The sequence below is a fragment of the Bombus pascuorum genome, unplaced genomic scaffold (genome assembly GCF_905332965.1).
Source record: "Bombus pascuorum unplaced genomic scaffold, iyBomPasc1.1, whole genome shotgun sequence".
In the NCBI taxonomy this organism is placed as follows: domain Eukaryota; kingdom Metazoa; phylum Arthropoda; class Insecta; order Hymenoptera; family Apidae; genus Bombus; species Bombus pascuorum.
In genome coordinates, this window is record NW_026869729.1 from 149,700 (window position 1) to 165,196 (window position 15,497).

The 15,497-nt window shown below is 40.0% G+C and overlaps 1 pseudogene; it reads right to left on the reverse strand.

Annotated features, from left to right (window-relative positions):
* Positions 1-239: 239 nt before the first annotated feature.
* On the reverse strand, positions 240-5,726 carry LOC132915577 (cap-specific mRNA (nucleoside-2'-O-)-methyltransferase 1-like; annotated as a pseudogene).
* Between the last annotated feature and the right edge of the window lie 9,771 nt (positions 5,727-15,497).

Sequence of the window (15,497 nt, forward strand, 5' to 3'; positions counted from 1 at the left end):
AGAAAAATAAGGCGACTTTTAAAAGATGCAATGAAACTTGCTTCTGCTGAACATGGACTATGAAGGTCGAACATCTTCCCGTTTATTTTGCAATTAAATACATACGTAATTGAATGTGGTTTACTGGTATACCGATTCCAAGGATTTACCGTGCTTCTTAGAAATATTACACTTTGTGGTATGAAATATAATTTGTCCTTGTTATAACCATTAACATCTAGAGCCTTTTCTGGAATTTCTTATACTAAGGCATCGCAATTATTTTTCATTTTACGCTGTGTTGCTCGCAAGTTCTCATATATATATGAACCAACTGGAAATAATTCTTTGGCACGTATTCGAGTACAATTGTTTCCTTCTGGTTCCCACAAAGCTTCGCAGAACAACTTCGTATCCTCGTTCCTTTAAAAAAAAGTCACACGTTAGTATTACATAAAAGTACCCCTTCAAAAGACATTTCATTTCTGGAAATCTATACGTTTATTATTGAATTCAATAAGATTCACTTGCTTACCTGCTCCTCGAATATTTTGTACTATTGTCACCTCCTCCTCCTAAATAGGATGCATCTATAATATGCAATGCAGGTACTTTTTGCTGATGTATAAACTCCTTAGTCATACCATATACAACTTCTGCGTATACATGTGTATTTGGTGGTAATTTTATGCCAATGTCATCGTCTCGAACCCAAGAATTCTTTATATATCTATATACGTTATTCCTTCCCATGCCCATATAAAATGTAGCGTTTTTCTTGTCATCATGGGGCCTTGGCTTTGTACAACATGGAATACAAAACCAGTCATTTGGTGAACAATAATGCATTTTGAATGTTAAATTCCATCAATTGTGCTTGACTAATAGTAAGGAATGAAGTATCTTTCAAAAGAGTATTCTATTTATCTTTTGGTTTCATGTGTCTTGGGGTTGTTCTAGTTTCATCAGGAAGTTTCCAATACTCCTGACATTGTTTGCGCACATCAGCTTGTTTTGTCTCAACAAGAGTATTATCCTCGCAAAATGCAGCCTGTTATCTGTTTTCTGCTCAAATCTTTGTTAGAAGCACGTAGATATTGAACAAATTGTTTCTCGCTTTTTAATTCATTATATGATACTAATTGTAAAACGTTGTCATTTCCACCACCTTTTAAAAGCAGACGATTAACATGCTTCAGATATTCCACAACATCTTGTGTCCCACTTCGTTTCGTCTAACATATTAAGTAACGTTCTGAACTTGCTGGACCAGAAGAGTTTGGTGTAAAAATACAAACTTCTTCAAAGCAGCGATACATTAAATTAACTAAACCAGCACTAAAGGGTGTAAGATGGTCAAATAATTTTGTCACAAAATAACCACCCTCTACAATCATCAATGCTATTACACATTGACAAAGATACAGTTGTTTTGAAAGAATTTCTTGTACATTATCTTGTCCTTCTACAGAAAATCCCCCATCAGACATCATAAAATGTACTCCTTTGCCATGGGTATGCGCTTTATAAGATTCGTAAATGCCTCTTGATTATCTGGGTCAAAAACATCACCATTTTCTTTTAGTCCATATTATGGATGAAATGTTTCACAAGGACCCGCATTAAAATCTGCTAATTTGAAATCATTTTCATTCTTTAAAGTAAGACCAAATCCTTTAGCACGTCGTTTCTTTCGCCATAGAACATATTCACTAAAACCACCTGGTCCAGCACAAACATCTGCAAACTATAGCAGCTCATTCTCCCCCAAACCTTCTGGTTTAATAAACATAAAGTTACATGCCCTATATATATTCGCCATTTTAACAGCAGCACGACTTAAGAATAATGCACCACGAATTGATTCATAAGAATTACAACGTGTCCTTGCTCGACGCACTTCAACGTTATCCAAATGACCGAGTACTGTTTTTGCATTGATAATATTTTGCACTCTATCTTCACAACGGAAATCAATTTCATCATCTATGATCAACTTTTTAGGTCCCTGATGTAACCAGTCCTGCATTTCTTCCAACGTAGGCGTATTGGAATTTGGATTCCTTACTCATTTCACGACTTCCACACACATTATTACTTCCTCTTCAGGATTCCATTTATGACCTGAAGCTTCATGTCCAGAAACAGGTTGCTGTCTACGACCATGCTGTTTAGGTGCTTGAACTGGCTCTGAACGGCCTTGTTTATTTTTTCCAAGACCGTAGCCTTCTTTATTTTTTTACTGCCCCGTCATCTATATTAACCCGACAGCACAGGATAATACTTGAATTCGTTCTTCCCCAAATGTAGAATTTATGTACGTCAACAATATATATATAATGTACAACAATTTATTATAATTTATAATACAGTTTATATTAACATGTAAATTACATTAATTTTCTGACGAACGGAATTTGAGAAAGGTAAAGATGGCGACCAGTGCCGCCGATGCGGTAATAACCCTACATCCGGTTGACGGCAACACGCAAAGGCGTCCCCACACAATGACGCCCACGTTTCAAATACTTTGTAGAAATTTTAACGTTTCAGTGGAAAACTTGTCGTTCTTATAATATCCATCTGACAGAGATGTACAATTTATGATAGAATAACACATGTAAATTTCGTAGCTGAGAATTATTGGAAGTTTCTCATTTAATTCATAATAGCAATAATCTTTTCTAACGATATAAGCCATTTATTTATCGTCCTGGTTTGTACTATGACATTTATATTGTAATAGCAATGTGAATATAAGGCAATCTGAACGCAGAAATACTATTTCAAATCATTTCGCCCATATTCCTTAAGTTGTTTATAAATGATTCGTGTATGACGTGTATTCTTTCTGTCCATACTCCGGCGAAAACATAACTTTTATTTAAACGAAATCAACTGTGTCATAGAATTAATCGCGTAGAGACGATATCGCGACATAGCGCTTCAGCGAGAGTCGTAAATTCCCGTTACGGTATTTATATACTTATATATATTTAATTTAGTCCAAATATATTTGACTGGTTACAGCAGGAATCGGTCTTGTTATTTTATGATATTGATCGTCACACAGTCCGCCATATTGGTGACTCCGACGTGATCTGAAACGAAGCATGACAAACGCTAACGACGGTATAAAAGGCACGCATAGTGTTTCGATGACTTCGCCTCCGTTGCAACCCGCGAACATTACCGTACGGTTCGCCTTATCAGAGACGCAAATCGACGCAGCGTATATCACGTACGACAAGCTAATATTCGCGACCTTCGCTAAATGTCTCGGCGATCAACTCCTCAAGCAAATTGGGGGCGACACGACGGACCCTCCTGCCACCGGGCTGTACGCGAAACTAAATGCCGGAATCATCCGCGTTCTTACGGACTCCGATAGCAATAGGGTATAGAAGTTGGTTGAAAGCGTAGAGATGGGCGATATGAAGCTGCCTCAATTCTATCAGCACTTAAGAGAACTCGCTGGCCCCTCCACGTCAGATAATTTCGTCCTCTCGTTGTGGAGGAATGGACTCTCTGTCCTCATCAGACGCATCCTGGCCGCCGTTGACGACTCAAATCCAGACAAATGGGGGCTCAGGTGAGTGCCGTGAGTGTTAATCATCGCCCACGTCGGCGATGGCGATCGAGAGGTAGAAGTAGCTCGAGGTCGTGAGAGAGAACGTACAACTCCGGCCTGTGCTATTACCGTCAAACATTTCGGGATTGCGGGTAAAAATGCCGATCCCCGTGCATTTGGAAATAGGGAAACAAGAACAGCCGTCCGTAAACGCGGCACAGGTCCTCCCACTAGCTGAAAATATTCCGTGACGATGTATCGACATCTGGCAAACATCTTGTCCGAAGAATAGGATCTTTGTGTAGCCAACCACGGGACAGAAACCGTAGGTAAGGTTACTGTCGAGTGCCGCACCAATTTTAACCGGATTTATTTTGCATAATCTTGTGGAAATATTAAAAGGAAGTATCTACCTTGCTATTTGATATAAAGCGAAACCTCGATGCGCGATATTCTCCCTATTTGCGCAGCCTACAGCGCACATCTGTCGGTTTATACAATATGAACACTGGTTCCATTCAACTCAACGTATGTCTGCTACTATTGGAGGTATATCGAAAGGTATGTAGGCCACGCAACAGGAGGAGGTACGTAGGTAAGTGAGGGCAATAGATGTTGCTTATAATTGGATAATAAGAAGATTGGTGGACTAAAAAGGGTCTTAGCCGCCGTCGAGAGAAAGCCGTACCGGCTTTCGTGCCAACCGTGCACTCGCTCTGACAAGTGAGTCTCCGGACGGGCGACAATGACTCTATCGAAGAGCTTGCCTACTTCAGGAGGCGACCCGTAATGGGCCTTCCGGCAAAGCCACATCGTCCCGGAATTCTCGGGGGTTACCTCCAGCCCCAAGCCTTTGATCGCGGCGTCCGCGCAGGACACCGCCATTTACGCCAGACGGGCGATCGTCATACCAGTGGCAACGTCTCGGCTGCGTAGCATGTCAGCACCGAGTCCGGGGGCATCGGTGCGCGATGTACCGTGTCGTACGCGATGTCCCACAGCAACGGGCCCAGTACCGAACCCAGCGGGACACCACGGCACACCACCCTCCCCATCATCCTTCCGCCCCACTCGGTGTGGACGATGCTACTGACCCGGAGGAAGGCCCAGACTACAACCTGCAGGTAAGCGGGCACCCGATAGAACTCGAGGCCTATCCTGTACCAGGGGTTGCAGTTGATGGCGTTGACCACATCTAGAGACACAGCCAACGCTACGTAACCCTGCCGCACGGCCCCCTCGACGAAGTTGCGGACACGGACTAAGGCATCGGCCGTAGACCGCCCCTCGGGAAGCCAAACTAGCTGTCGTGCAGCCCCGGAGCACGTCGATACAGATGTGACTCGAGTCGGGCAGCCACAATCCTCTCCAACAGCTTGCCAGCCTGATCCAGCAGGCACACAGGCCAGAATGCGGAAGGCGAGTCCCGGCGAGCGGCAAAAGGACCATCCGTCCCTCCTTCCATAGGACAGGGTATTCGCCCCGTGACAGGCATCTGTCAAACAGGGTTCTCAGCCTTGGGGCCAAGACTCCGGTGACCTCCTTCCATACGCGGGCCGGAATCCCGTCGGGAACCGAGGTCTTGCGCTCTCCGATCTTCCCGACAGCTCCGGCCAGCTCATCCTCAGTGATCGCGGATTCCGGGCTACAACCACCTGCGGTGTCCCGTGGTTCCTTCCCCGGCAGCGGTAGCTCCCGCTCTTCGTTTGTCCTGCCCTCCTCCCCGTTCTCCGCACCCGGGAACAAGGCCCCGACGACTTCCTCCAGGAACTGAGTGTTCATGTTCTCCGTCGTAGGGGGCAACCAAGGACGGAGCTTGTTCAGCACTATTCTATACGGGCGTCCCCAGGGATCGGAGTCGAGGGTGGCCAGAATCTCATCCCAGGCTCGTCTCTTCGCCTCTTTGATGGCTTGCTGCAGAGTCCTCCGCGCTTCAAGGTAGGTGTCGTACAAAGAAGCCACCGAAGACTCATCCCCTCGTCGCCTACGCCGAGATCTGGCATACCGGTGCAGGGCGCGGATGGAATTCCGGCATCTTCCGCGGTACGGTCACCTTGGCGGGGAATCCTCGAAGTGCATCCGCCATCTTTTGGGCCAGTCGCGACGCTTTGCTGCTACCGTCCTGGCCCGCGATCTCGAATGTGAGGGCATCCCTAACCGCTCTCCTCTGTATCATCTTTGCGATGCGAAGGTCGGAGAGATTGATCTCCCTCCTGACCATCGATATTGTGTTTCTATATGTAAAACCGCAGCTATCCCTCACGGTGAGCGCAACCCCGGCGTCCTGGGGGGGGGCGACGGGAACGGCCACGCATATTTCTTTTACGCGCGTCCCGCTCGCAAGCGTTTCGCCCCTTTTCGCTCCTGTCGTTGTTCTTTACTCCCGTTCCCTACGCGGTTTCTTTCCCCGTGCCTAGGGGGGCTGGAGGCAGGGTGGCCACCTCGGCGAACGTCCTCCCCTTTAGTCACTTACAATTATTGTTGTTGCAATCCACAGTTCCGGATGCCGACATCCCTGTTTGCCGCGATGGCGACTTCCGTTCCACGAATCTCACGTTACTCGATGGCGCGAGGATCGCCTGAAGGAATTGCGCTTCTGGCCTTCTGCCCTTTCGTCTTATTCCTGCCATTCCTCTTCTCGCGTCAGTGACGTAGCCTTCTGTCTCGTCGCTCGACGACTCGGCAGTTGAGCGCGAGGTGCCACTCGCAGGCCGCAGACCGGATGACACGCTTCGTGGCAGTGTCAGCAGCCGGGGGGATCGCATGCTTACGTGCTATCTCACGCCACTATTCCTCTGAATTGCGGAGGAATATAGCGTTGAGGTTCTCGAGAAGATCTCCGCGTTCTATCGGTCCCTTTCCTATTGCTGTTTCATCGCTCCCCGTCCGAACGGAACGGCAGAGACGGCGTGACTCCAGCCGCGAGTGCGGCGGAGGTAGGTGTGGGGGTCCCATAGTCCCCCTCGCTGGGAACTTTCCTTTTGCCACCCTCGTTGTGGTGATCGCTCCCGCTCGCCCCACCCCCTTGCACCGCCGCGGTCAGTCGCACCATCGTCTTCTGGAGACGACTGATCTCACTCTCCAGAGAGCGCACCCTATCCTCAATATACGCAGCATCCGCGTGTTCTTGACCGTTGTTCGATCTCACGTCCTTGTCGCTGGTCTCGGTTCCCACGGTGGTTAGATGGTTGTTTCAAAGATATATTTATTGAGCTAATTACATGTTTGGGGGAGGGACTGTGTGAAGTATTTGATTCTGCCTTTACTATACCATTCGAATGCTTCGACTTTTCTAACGATTCAGGAGATGTTTTCGTAATTTTTCTTTCACCAGAACATATTGCATTCTCATGCACATGGAATAAGTGAGATTGGACATGTTTTCTATAGGAAAACATTCGGTTACAAAAATTACATCTATATCCATGCGATTTTTTCGTGTAACATCGCGTCTTCAAATGACGTATCAATGAAATATGCGTAGTGAAGATCGCAGTGCAATTATTACACTTAAGTATGTTACAGCTATATAATTTATTATGCAGTTCCAATAAATTTTTAGTTTGAAAAGTTAACAAACAAACGTTGCAACTTATTCCGTTGTTTGAAGGTACTTTATGCTTACTTGTTCGTTTATCAGGTTCCGATTTGTTATTTTCTAAATAAGTACTTTCTTGAGAACACGCGGATTCTCCATTTCTACGATAAACGTCATCCGAAGATTCACCTTCAAACGTCGCTGTTTCATTTTCATTTCCTGTATTCGTATCAACTGGCGACGAGTCATCGCAAACCTCTGGATAGATTGGCTCTTCCTTTATGGTTATTGCATATTCAGAAGGCTGCAAAAAAAAAAAAATACAAACCTAATGTAACATCCTAAGAAACGAAAAACCTATGAAACCATTCTAGTCTAGTAATCGAAGTCAATCGTGCCATAAATATTACGAGTAGAACAGAATGCTACGTATAGAGCTACTGAATTAGATACTAGAATGAACGGTTTATGACGCCATATTTATGAGTCAGCCAGACTCCACCATTAAAAGCATGAAATACGTAACTGCACAAATCCAGAATACTACATACATAACAAGAGAGGTGTAAATTTTATATAAATTTACGGTTCCATTAGAATTGTTAAGAAACATTTCCTCAACTCCTAACATTTACCATAGGGCAGGGCCGGTCGATATTTTCAAACTGTTATGTAGTGAATTCGACTATATTCAACTCTCAACTACATTCAAACGTAAGAAAAATCAGATTCGCAAACAATTCTTTTAGCATGGTTGTTTAACGTTATTTCATGAATGTATTCTTCCAGGTAACAAATTAGTACAAAGCAACGAGCAGTCCTTCTACATGTTTAGCGAATTGTATATTATAAATGATAAATAAAATGTACGACAGAGTAACAAACACTATGCAAAACTCTAAAAATTCCATATAATATGAGAATATAAAAAAACAGCTCAAAGTATTTACAAAAGTCACCATGAATTGTCTAAAATAGAAATATTTGTATCCAATTGGGTGGAAAATATTGTAGAATCAATTGCGATCAGTAACCGGTGTAAGACACAGTTAATGGTAGTATTTGGTCAAACAGAACAGTTTTCTGTTCTTTTATGAAGTATGTTGGCTTGCATCAATACAGAAAGTAATATATTTTCTTAATTGGTAAGCAAAGCCATTGGATATATATTAGGTATATACTGGTATACTGATGTCACTTCATGAGACTTTGGAGTCGATGCGTAGCGCCATTACAATACGTTTCAGCTTGTACAGGCTGCTCAAGGAATTTTCTACGCTAGGCTATATTAGAACTGCTGTTCCAATGCTGTTCGGGCAGTTAGGGATATATGCAAAAAAGAATATATATACACGTGGGCGAATGTAAACGTGTATCTGTGCCTCGTCATAATAAAATGTGTGCGGAAAAATTTTGTATATGAACTCATAGCAGCAATATTTTTCATAACGCATGCGCAAATTTAAACCTGGGCATCAGGATACACGACGTTAAAACGGGCATACGTTTCACAGTCATTTCGTACGTAGAAGTACGTAGAAGTCACAGCATACGAGCGTTGCCTGTTTTGCAGAGTTGGCGGAAGAATTACTCACGTACTATCAGAGCGCTGGCACGCAGATGGTCGAAGCGTTAAATTTCTATTTCTCAAAAGTAGCGATTGTTCTGGACTGTGACGTAAACCATGCTTAATGGAACCTTCGGGACATTGTGTTGTAAAACTCAAAGAATATTTCTTTTTAATCTGAATCAACATCGAAGTGCGTTAAAAACTGTAAATAATTTGATTTATACAAATATACAACAATGGAACTTTTTTGCAATAACAAATGATTTATAATAAACAAATCGAAAAATCTTTCCACAAAATAGAAAAGTTTTCATTCCGATCCAACTATTCACTATAGAATAGTCGCTGGACATACATAAAAAAATACATACTCATCGAACTGATAACGAATATCTAACGATACGTTCGTGTGACCTGCTCTATTTAAGGTTATACAATACAAAAAATGCCTCAGCCGAATTCAATGCCCGTACTAACATAAATACATCAGTGAAAAGGTAACGTACGTTGTTAGTGATGAACGTTCCTGGTACATGTGTGAGTTTTAATCTATTATACGGCAATATATTTTTTACAACATACGTTGTTTCAACGCTCGTATGCTTCAACGCATTAATATGATAAAAATCTTATTTGTAACATGCATCTTTTTTATTAATTCATACGAATAAATAGATAACATCACGATACATCAGTGATATACATTAATATTGCATGGAACATATTTATATATGTATGAATATCAATTTTATATTCTACAAGCCCAGGAAAATTAATAACAAATAATAATAATACAAATGGTAAACATATGCAGTATACTAAATAATAACATATTAATGAGAGTCATTTATAATTCAATATTTCCATTTCAATAAAATAAAATATGTAAATGAAATTTAACTCTAAAATAATCACATTCGTATAAACTTATTACTCTACAACGGAAAAATTAAATATTATATTGATAATAATAATAAGCAAGGCTGCATCGATGCTAGACATTTTGCATTACTTTAGTATTTTTAATCCATGTATTATTATTGAGTCATAATATATAAAGCATAGACGCGCAAGAGATCATAGCGCGTTGGCCAAAGCAATCTTACAATTGACAGGTACATTATACAAAATTTTATGTACCATGGTGGAAATTCCTTCTAATTCAACAATTAAATTTTATTTGTATTACAAATCACAAGTTTGCGTCACAACGGCCAAAGAAGCAAATCTTACTTTGTCATATTGAAATAGTTGAACATTAAACATTAGCTTAATATACTATATTAACCAAGATTTATAAAAACAAAATATATTATTCAGTACGGTCAAAGAGCTCTTATCGAATGATGTTTCAAAAGGTACTTACATACATTTTGCTGTCCAATTTTATATCCATGAAGATTGTATCAACAGGTCCTACGTAAACTAACGCTCGAGCTACTTACTTTATGAAATTATTATTATTATTACACAAACTGCTTATCTGTGTACAAAGAAAATCTATGATACGTGGATAGTAGACTTTAATAATATCCTCAAAGAACAATTCGCGTTTTTCTTAAAATATGTCATAACTGCACAATAACAGTAGCAATTTGTAAATGAATATAGAAATTGTATGAAATGCAGTTCTCAAATATATTTAACAAAACTGTAATTATTTGATAAAAAGTCGTAAAATCAATGAAAAGCAGAAGACAATGGAAGATATTTTAGGTTAGCGTGTCATACATGATCTTAAAGGTTGTTTACACTCTCTTATTATTCACTTGCATCCAGAACATGTTTTTCTTTGTTAATAATTTGCGTCAAAATAAAATGTAAATTTTATTTATACACATATAAACATGCACAGAGAGAGAGAGAGAGAGAGAGAGAGAGAGAAAATACCGTTCAAACTCCGACACCACTATGAGCAGCACTACGGGCATTAAAATGGAATCTTCCACTAGTAACAAATATTCCGCTCAGTTCAGACAGGTTCAGATCATTATCGGTAAGGAAGTAACCTTGAAAATATATTTATGGATGGAAAGTGTACAATAAAGAATCCTATAGTATTTATAATACATCATTCTTCAGCAGTTTAATATTATTTTATTAGTTTAACATTAGTTTCATCTAATTTTACCTAATCCATTTTATAAATTGCATTTTAATTACGAAACAGTATCATATAGTACGTTCACACGTAACGGTAAATCAAAAATTGATTCGTGGAACTACAACGCACGCGTATTACTAAGTAGATTTTCTGACTAACTTCACGTTATGTCCAATACAATTTTCATGTTCACGTTTCTATAAACATAAAAGATATAACCTAGCAAACACGAAGATGGCACCCCGCTGGGGGTAGCCACCCACATGCTATATTTTATTTTTATTTTTTACCAATAAGATATAATACTTTACCAAATGTCCTTCAGGACAAATTGTAAAAACCAAAATAAACTAAAAAAAAAAAAACGTTTCTATAAAAACTCACATTATATATGTATGCACATTTGTGCATCTAAGAAGCAACTCCAACGTCAATGAATATCTGATTATTCTTGCATCATAAGTATTGTAAGTATTGTCGCATTCATATACACAAGTTTGGAAACTCCAGTAGAGAGGATAATGCTTTTAATATCCGGCAATGTGCTTTACAAATCGGCCGCTAGTCGCAGCACTGGCATCGATTTGTTAACACCTTTGTCGACGTTATCACTGAAGGTAAAGAATATAAACTAAACTGCTTTTCATAATTTTCATCAATATACTTAAAGTAGACATACGGTAGTACATGTGATACAAAAGAATGTTGTTTAACTAAATGTAGTTTTACATAATACAATAGAGTTTAATTATAAACACGATCGTGCTGCAGACACAAGAAGCGCTGCACGGCGAAGTCTAGCAAATCGATTGAGGTCCCTTACTCGAGAAATATTTTCTGGCCCGTAGGAGTCTTACACACTTGCATGGAATTCTTAAATTTGTGTTTACGAACATGGCAAATACGTACATACATACACATGCGTGCGCGCGTATACACACACACACACGCACACGTACTTACTGTTGGCTCTGTCATAGGCTTATGAAATACCACTGGTTGTTGAAATATCTATCAAAATATCTGTTTTATACTCTAGCGTTCAGGACGAGCACCTTATTGCTCAAGAAATTAAAGTGTGGTTAAAGAAATGATTATCTGAATCCGATGGACCGTCAACTTTTGCGGTCGGTAAATTACCGACAACATATTTATATGTATTATCATCTGTGATACTGTCGCGTCGGTTCGAGATTATTTCACGTTCCGCACGTAAGGTGAGTGATTCGTACTCCAATTAATAACAACTAATAGTTGTTTCAAAGTTTATTATAAAACTGACAGAGTAACGGTACAGAATGTTACATTGACAGAACAGAAATAGGAGTGGAATGTCGAGTGCTGACTTGGGAGGATTTTTATATCAAGGTTTTGGCTGCTGTGGAGGGATTATCGCTGGATGCCGGCACACGGGTATGCTGTTACTGCTTAATTGTAGTTTTGATGGCTATGGTATGCGAACTGGTATGTAGAATATGATTATTCTATATTCCAAGATCACCGTGACAATACAATGCCACAGATGGAACGAAATACAGAATAAACATTTATATCAGTATACATAAACGAGAAGTAGAATAAACACGTTTGTCGCACGTCTCGAGACTTTGGGAACCTTTAACATTTTAGTATTATTCCAAATGTTACCGACTTAGCGTCTCGATAATATTTTCTCTTCAGCACATTATCCAGTCCAGCACATTGTTAAATATATAGGTATCTCCTTTCCATATCACATCTCGAATAACAAGCTTTTGTGGCAATCGCAGGTCCGGAGATATTTACTTGTACTCCAACGAGATCAATCGAGCTGAACATTTGATCGGCCAGCGGGCGTTCTCAGAGTCTTGTCCCAATAGTAATAAAAATAGAAGGAAATATCGGGCTTTCTAAGAGGTGGTGCTCTATCTTTAAAACCATCTCAATTTCTGGCATGGGACGCTGCAGTTCCAAAGAAGTACTGCCCAAAAATCATCCTGGTAACCAAGTGATACAAAAGGATGGACTGGAACACAACAATACTCTATTGAAAGTGAAACAGGTTTTCTATTCTAAGGAAAATCAAAACTGGTGTTTTCTCGATAATGTCTAGACTAACAATAGTGTTTTTTTCGATTTTGACCTTGAACATCTGATGAGGAAGATGAGAGCCTGTTGAACTATACGTCTCATTTATAAGATAGACAGAGCCACGTTACATTTCTCCAACCGGTAGGGAGTGCCACGGACAATCTATACTGGACGGAGAGAAGGCGGCTCTGAGTCGGCGTTTCATCAAATACTTACGATAATAAGTTAAAACAGCTTTGTTACATTTGGACTTCTTCAGAACATGGTAATGGCAGTGAAATCTGAGCTGATGTAGGATTGCCGTGACAGTCTAGCGCGGCTTACCTCGCACAACCTTATATGTTGTTTACCAATAGCAATCTAATCCTAATATTAAAAATAACGTTACACTTTTAGAATAGTACTTCGTGTATCATTATTTCTTAGGTTCTATTTACGTAAAGAGTTTTTAAGCATCCGAAGCAGAAGATGTAAAATTATTTGATAGCAAAGAAGTAGCGTGTATTGAAATTTATTAATTAGAATAGTTATAGTATGTGGACCCATATAATCATATTTGAACATTGAACTTACCATCGAAGAAACCATACCTCGTTGCCATCGATTACATTGCATTTGGTTCTTCGATTCCATGAATGCGGTTTGATATTTTGGCTTTGAACGAGCACAAAGAATTACATTTCATCCACAAACGCTCTACAGTTACACTTTGCATTGGCACTGATTTTATACGAAATAGTTAAGTGAGAAATTAAGTACTGCGTTTAAAATTAAAAAATAAAACTAAATGGAAACAAAATACCATTTCAAGGACTAGAAAGATTTCGTTGATACTAAATAAAACAAAATAAATCATTCATTTAATCGCTATGAGTTGGTGGTATTGATTTAAATGAATTACTATTCTACTGAATTGCTTCCGATTAATGGTATGACTATTATAAATTAAGAGCATAATTATTTGAAATTAATGGGAGGATATTACTATAAATTATTGGTATAATTGTTAAAAATTAATGGCGTGATTGTTTCAGATTAATAATATATTGTTATAAATTAATAGTTGAACGTGAGAAATTAATAGATTGAACGTTGTAAGTTAATTGCTTAAATGTTGTAAATTATTAGTTTAATTGTTACAAATTAATAATTAAATTATTAATAAGCGAGTACAAGTTTTATTTTGATCTACACGATACGGCAGATCGAAGAAAAATGAGCTCCCGCGCGAGTCGGAGTTCCTAATGCACCTCGTACAAGTCGTAGAGAAGAAGATTCAGAGACGTAAATGATCTCGCGCGACGTTGTGCAAGGAAATGTTGGATTGAACATTAAACCCACTTACTCATGCAAATCCATAAGATCACATCGAAAACCGCTCTATGAAATTTACGAGCGCAGAGAATTAATGTTTCGTCTAAAGCGTTGCCTACCATAATTCATAAATATAAAACCGTATTATCAATGTTCATAAAAGGCTTGCACACGCACCATGATTGTCCCTAAAACGAGTGTCCGCAAAAAATACAACGAATGACGATATATGTTCGATATGATTTCCGTTTCGTTGTTAACAGAGCCTGACGTTTCTCTTAAAATTTTGCCGTATTGAGAATGCAGTGTTGCAGTTCTATTGCAGTTGAACACCGGCGATGCGTACACAAAGCTCCTCATGTGTCCCCAGAAGTAAAAGTCGAGAGGATTTAAACGTGGGGACCGAGCAGACCAAAGCACAGGTCCCCTTCCACCAATCCATCGATTTCCAAAACAGTTAGACAAGTGCTCCTGCTCTGCGTTGGTAGAATGTAGTGGTGTACTATCCTGCAGAACCATTTCTTAATGCGCGTGGATTTTCACGTGCTTAAAAATGTTCGTTACGTGTATTTGTTATTCCAGTGTCACGTTTATTAAATATTGCCTCATTAGTAAATAATATCCTCGCGGGAAATTGGAATTGCGTTTGATTTTCCGACTCATCCATTTGAAAAAGTTTTCCTTCTGTTTTTAACTCGCAAACTTACTGAGAGTTATACAGGTGTAGATATTTCCCTTCAATACAGACTATACGGTGTTGCTGCTGGCACCTTCCTCAGCAGCAATAACCCTCGTACTGAACCTGCGATTTCTTCTTTCAATACAGTGCGTCTCCAGATCCGAATCGTCGTGCTGAATTCGTCCACCATGTTTTAATGTACCTGTTACGACCGTTCGCGGAGAGACGCGGTCGCGAGGAAAACGCGTCAGCGAGAGGCGTAAATTCTCGCTACGATTCGTATAATCGACGCCGCGAATTAGTCGTTCCCCTGTTTAGGTTAAGATAACAGAGGTGGTTCAATGAATTTAACACTGTGCTAACAAGTTAATATAGCTTGTATTTTTAACAATAAATTATATAATAATAAAAATGACGCAAATTATTTAGTGATAAATACGGTTAATTCGTTACAGAAATTAGACTCAACTTTTGATATTTCTCGATATTCGTTAGACTTAGCGATTTTATTCGTCAGACCTCTCGATGTATGCAGTTAGAATCTTCAAAGGAGACTGACTTCCCTCCGATGATTTCTTTGTCTTCTCGGGGAGACGACCCTCACTACGCTCGGATCACGCCACCGTTCGCGCCTATGATCACGTATGCCACCTTCTTTGTGAGAATAAAATA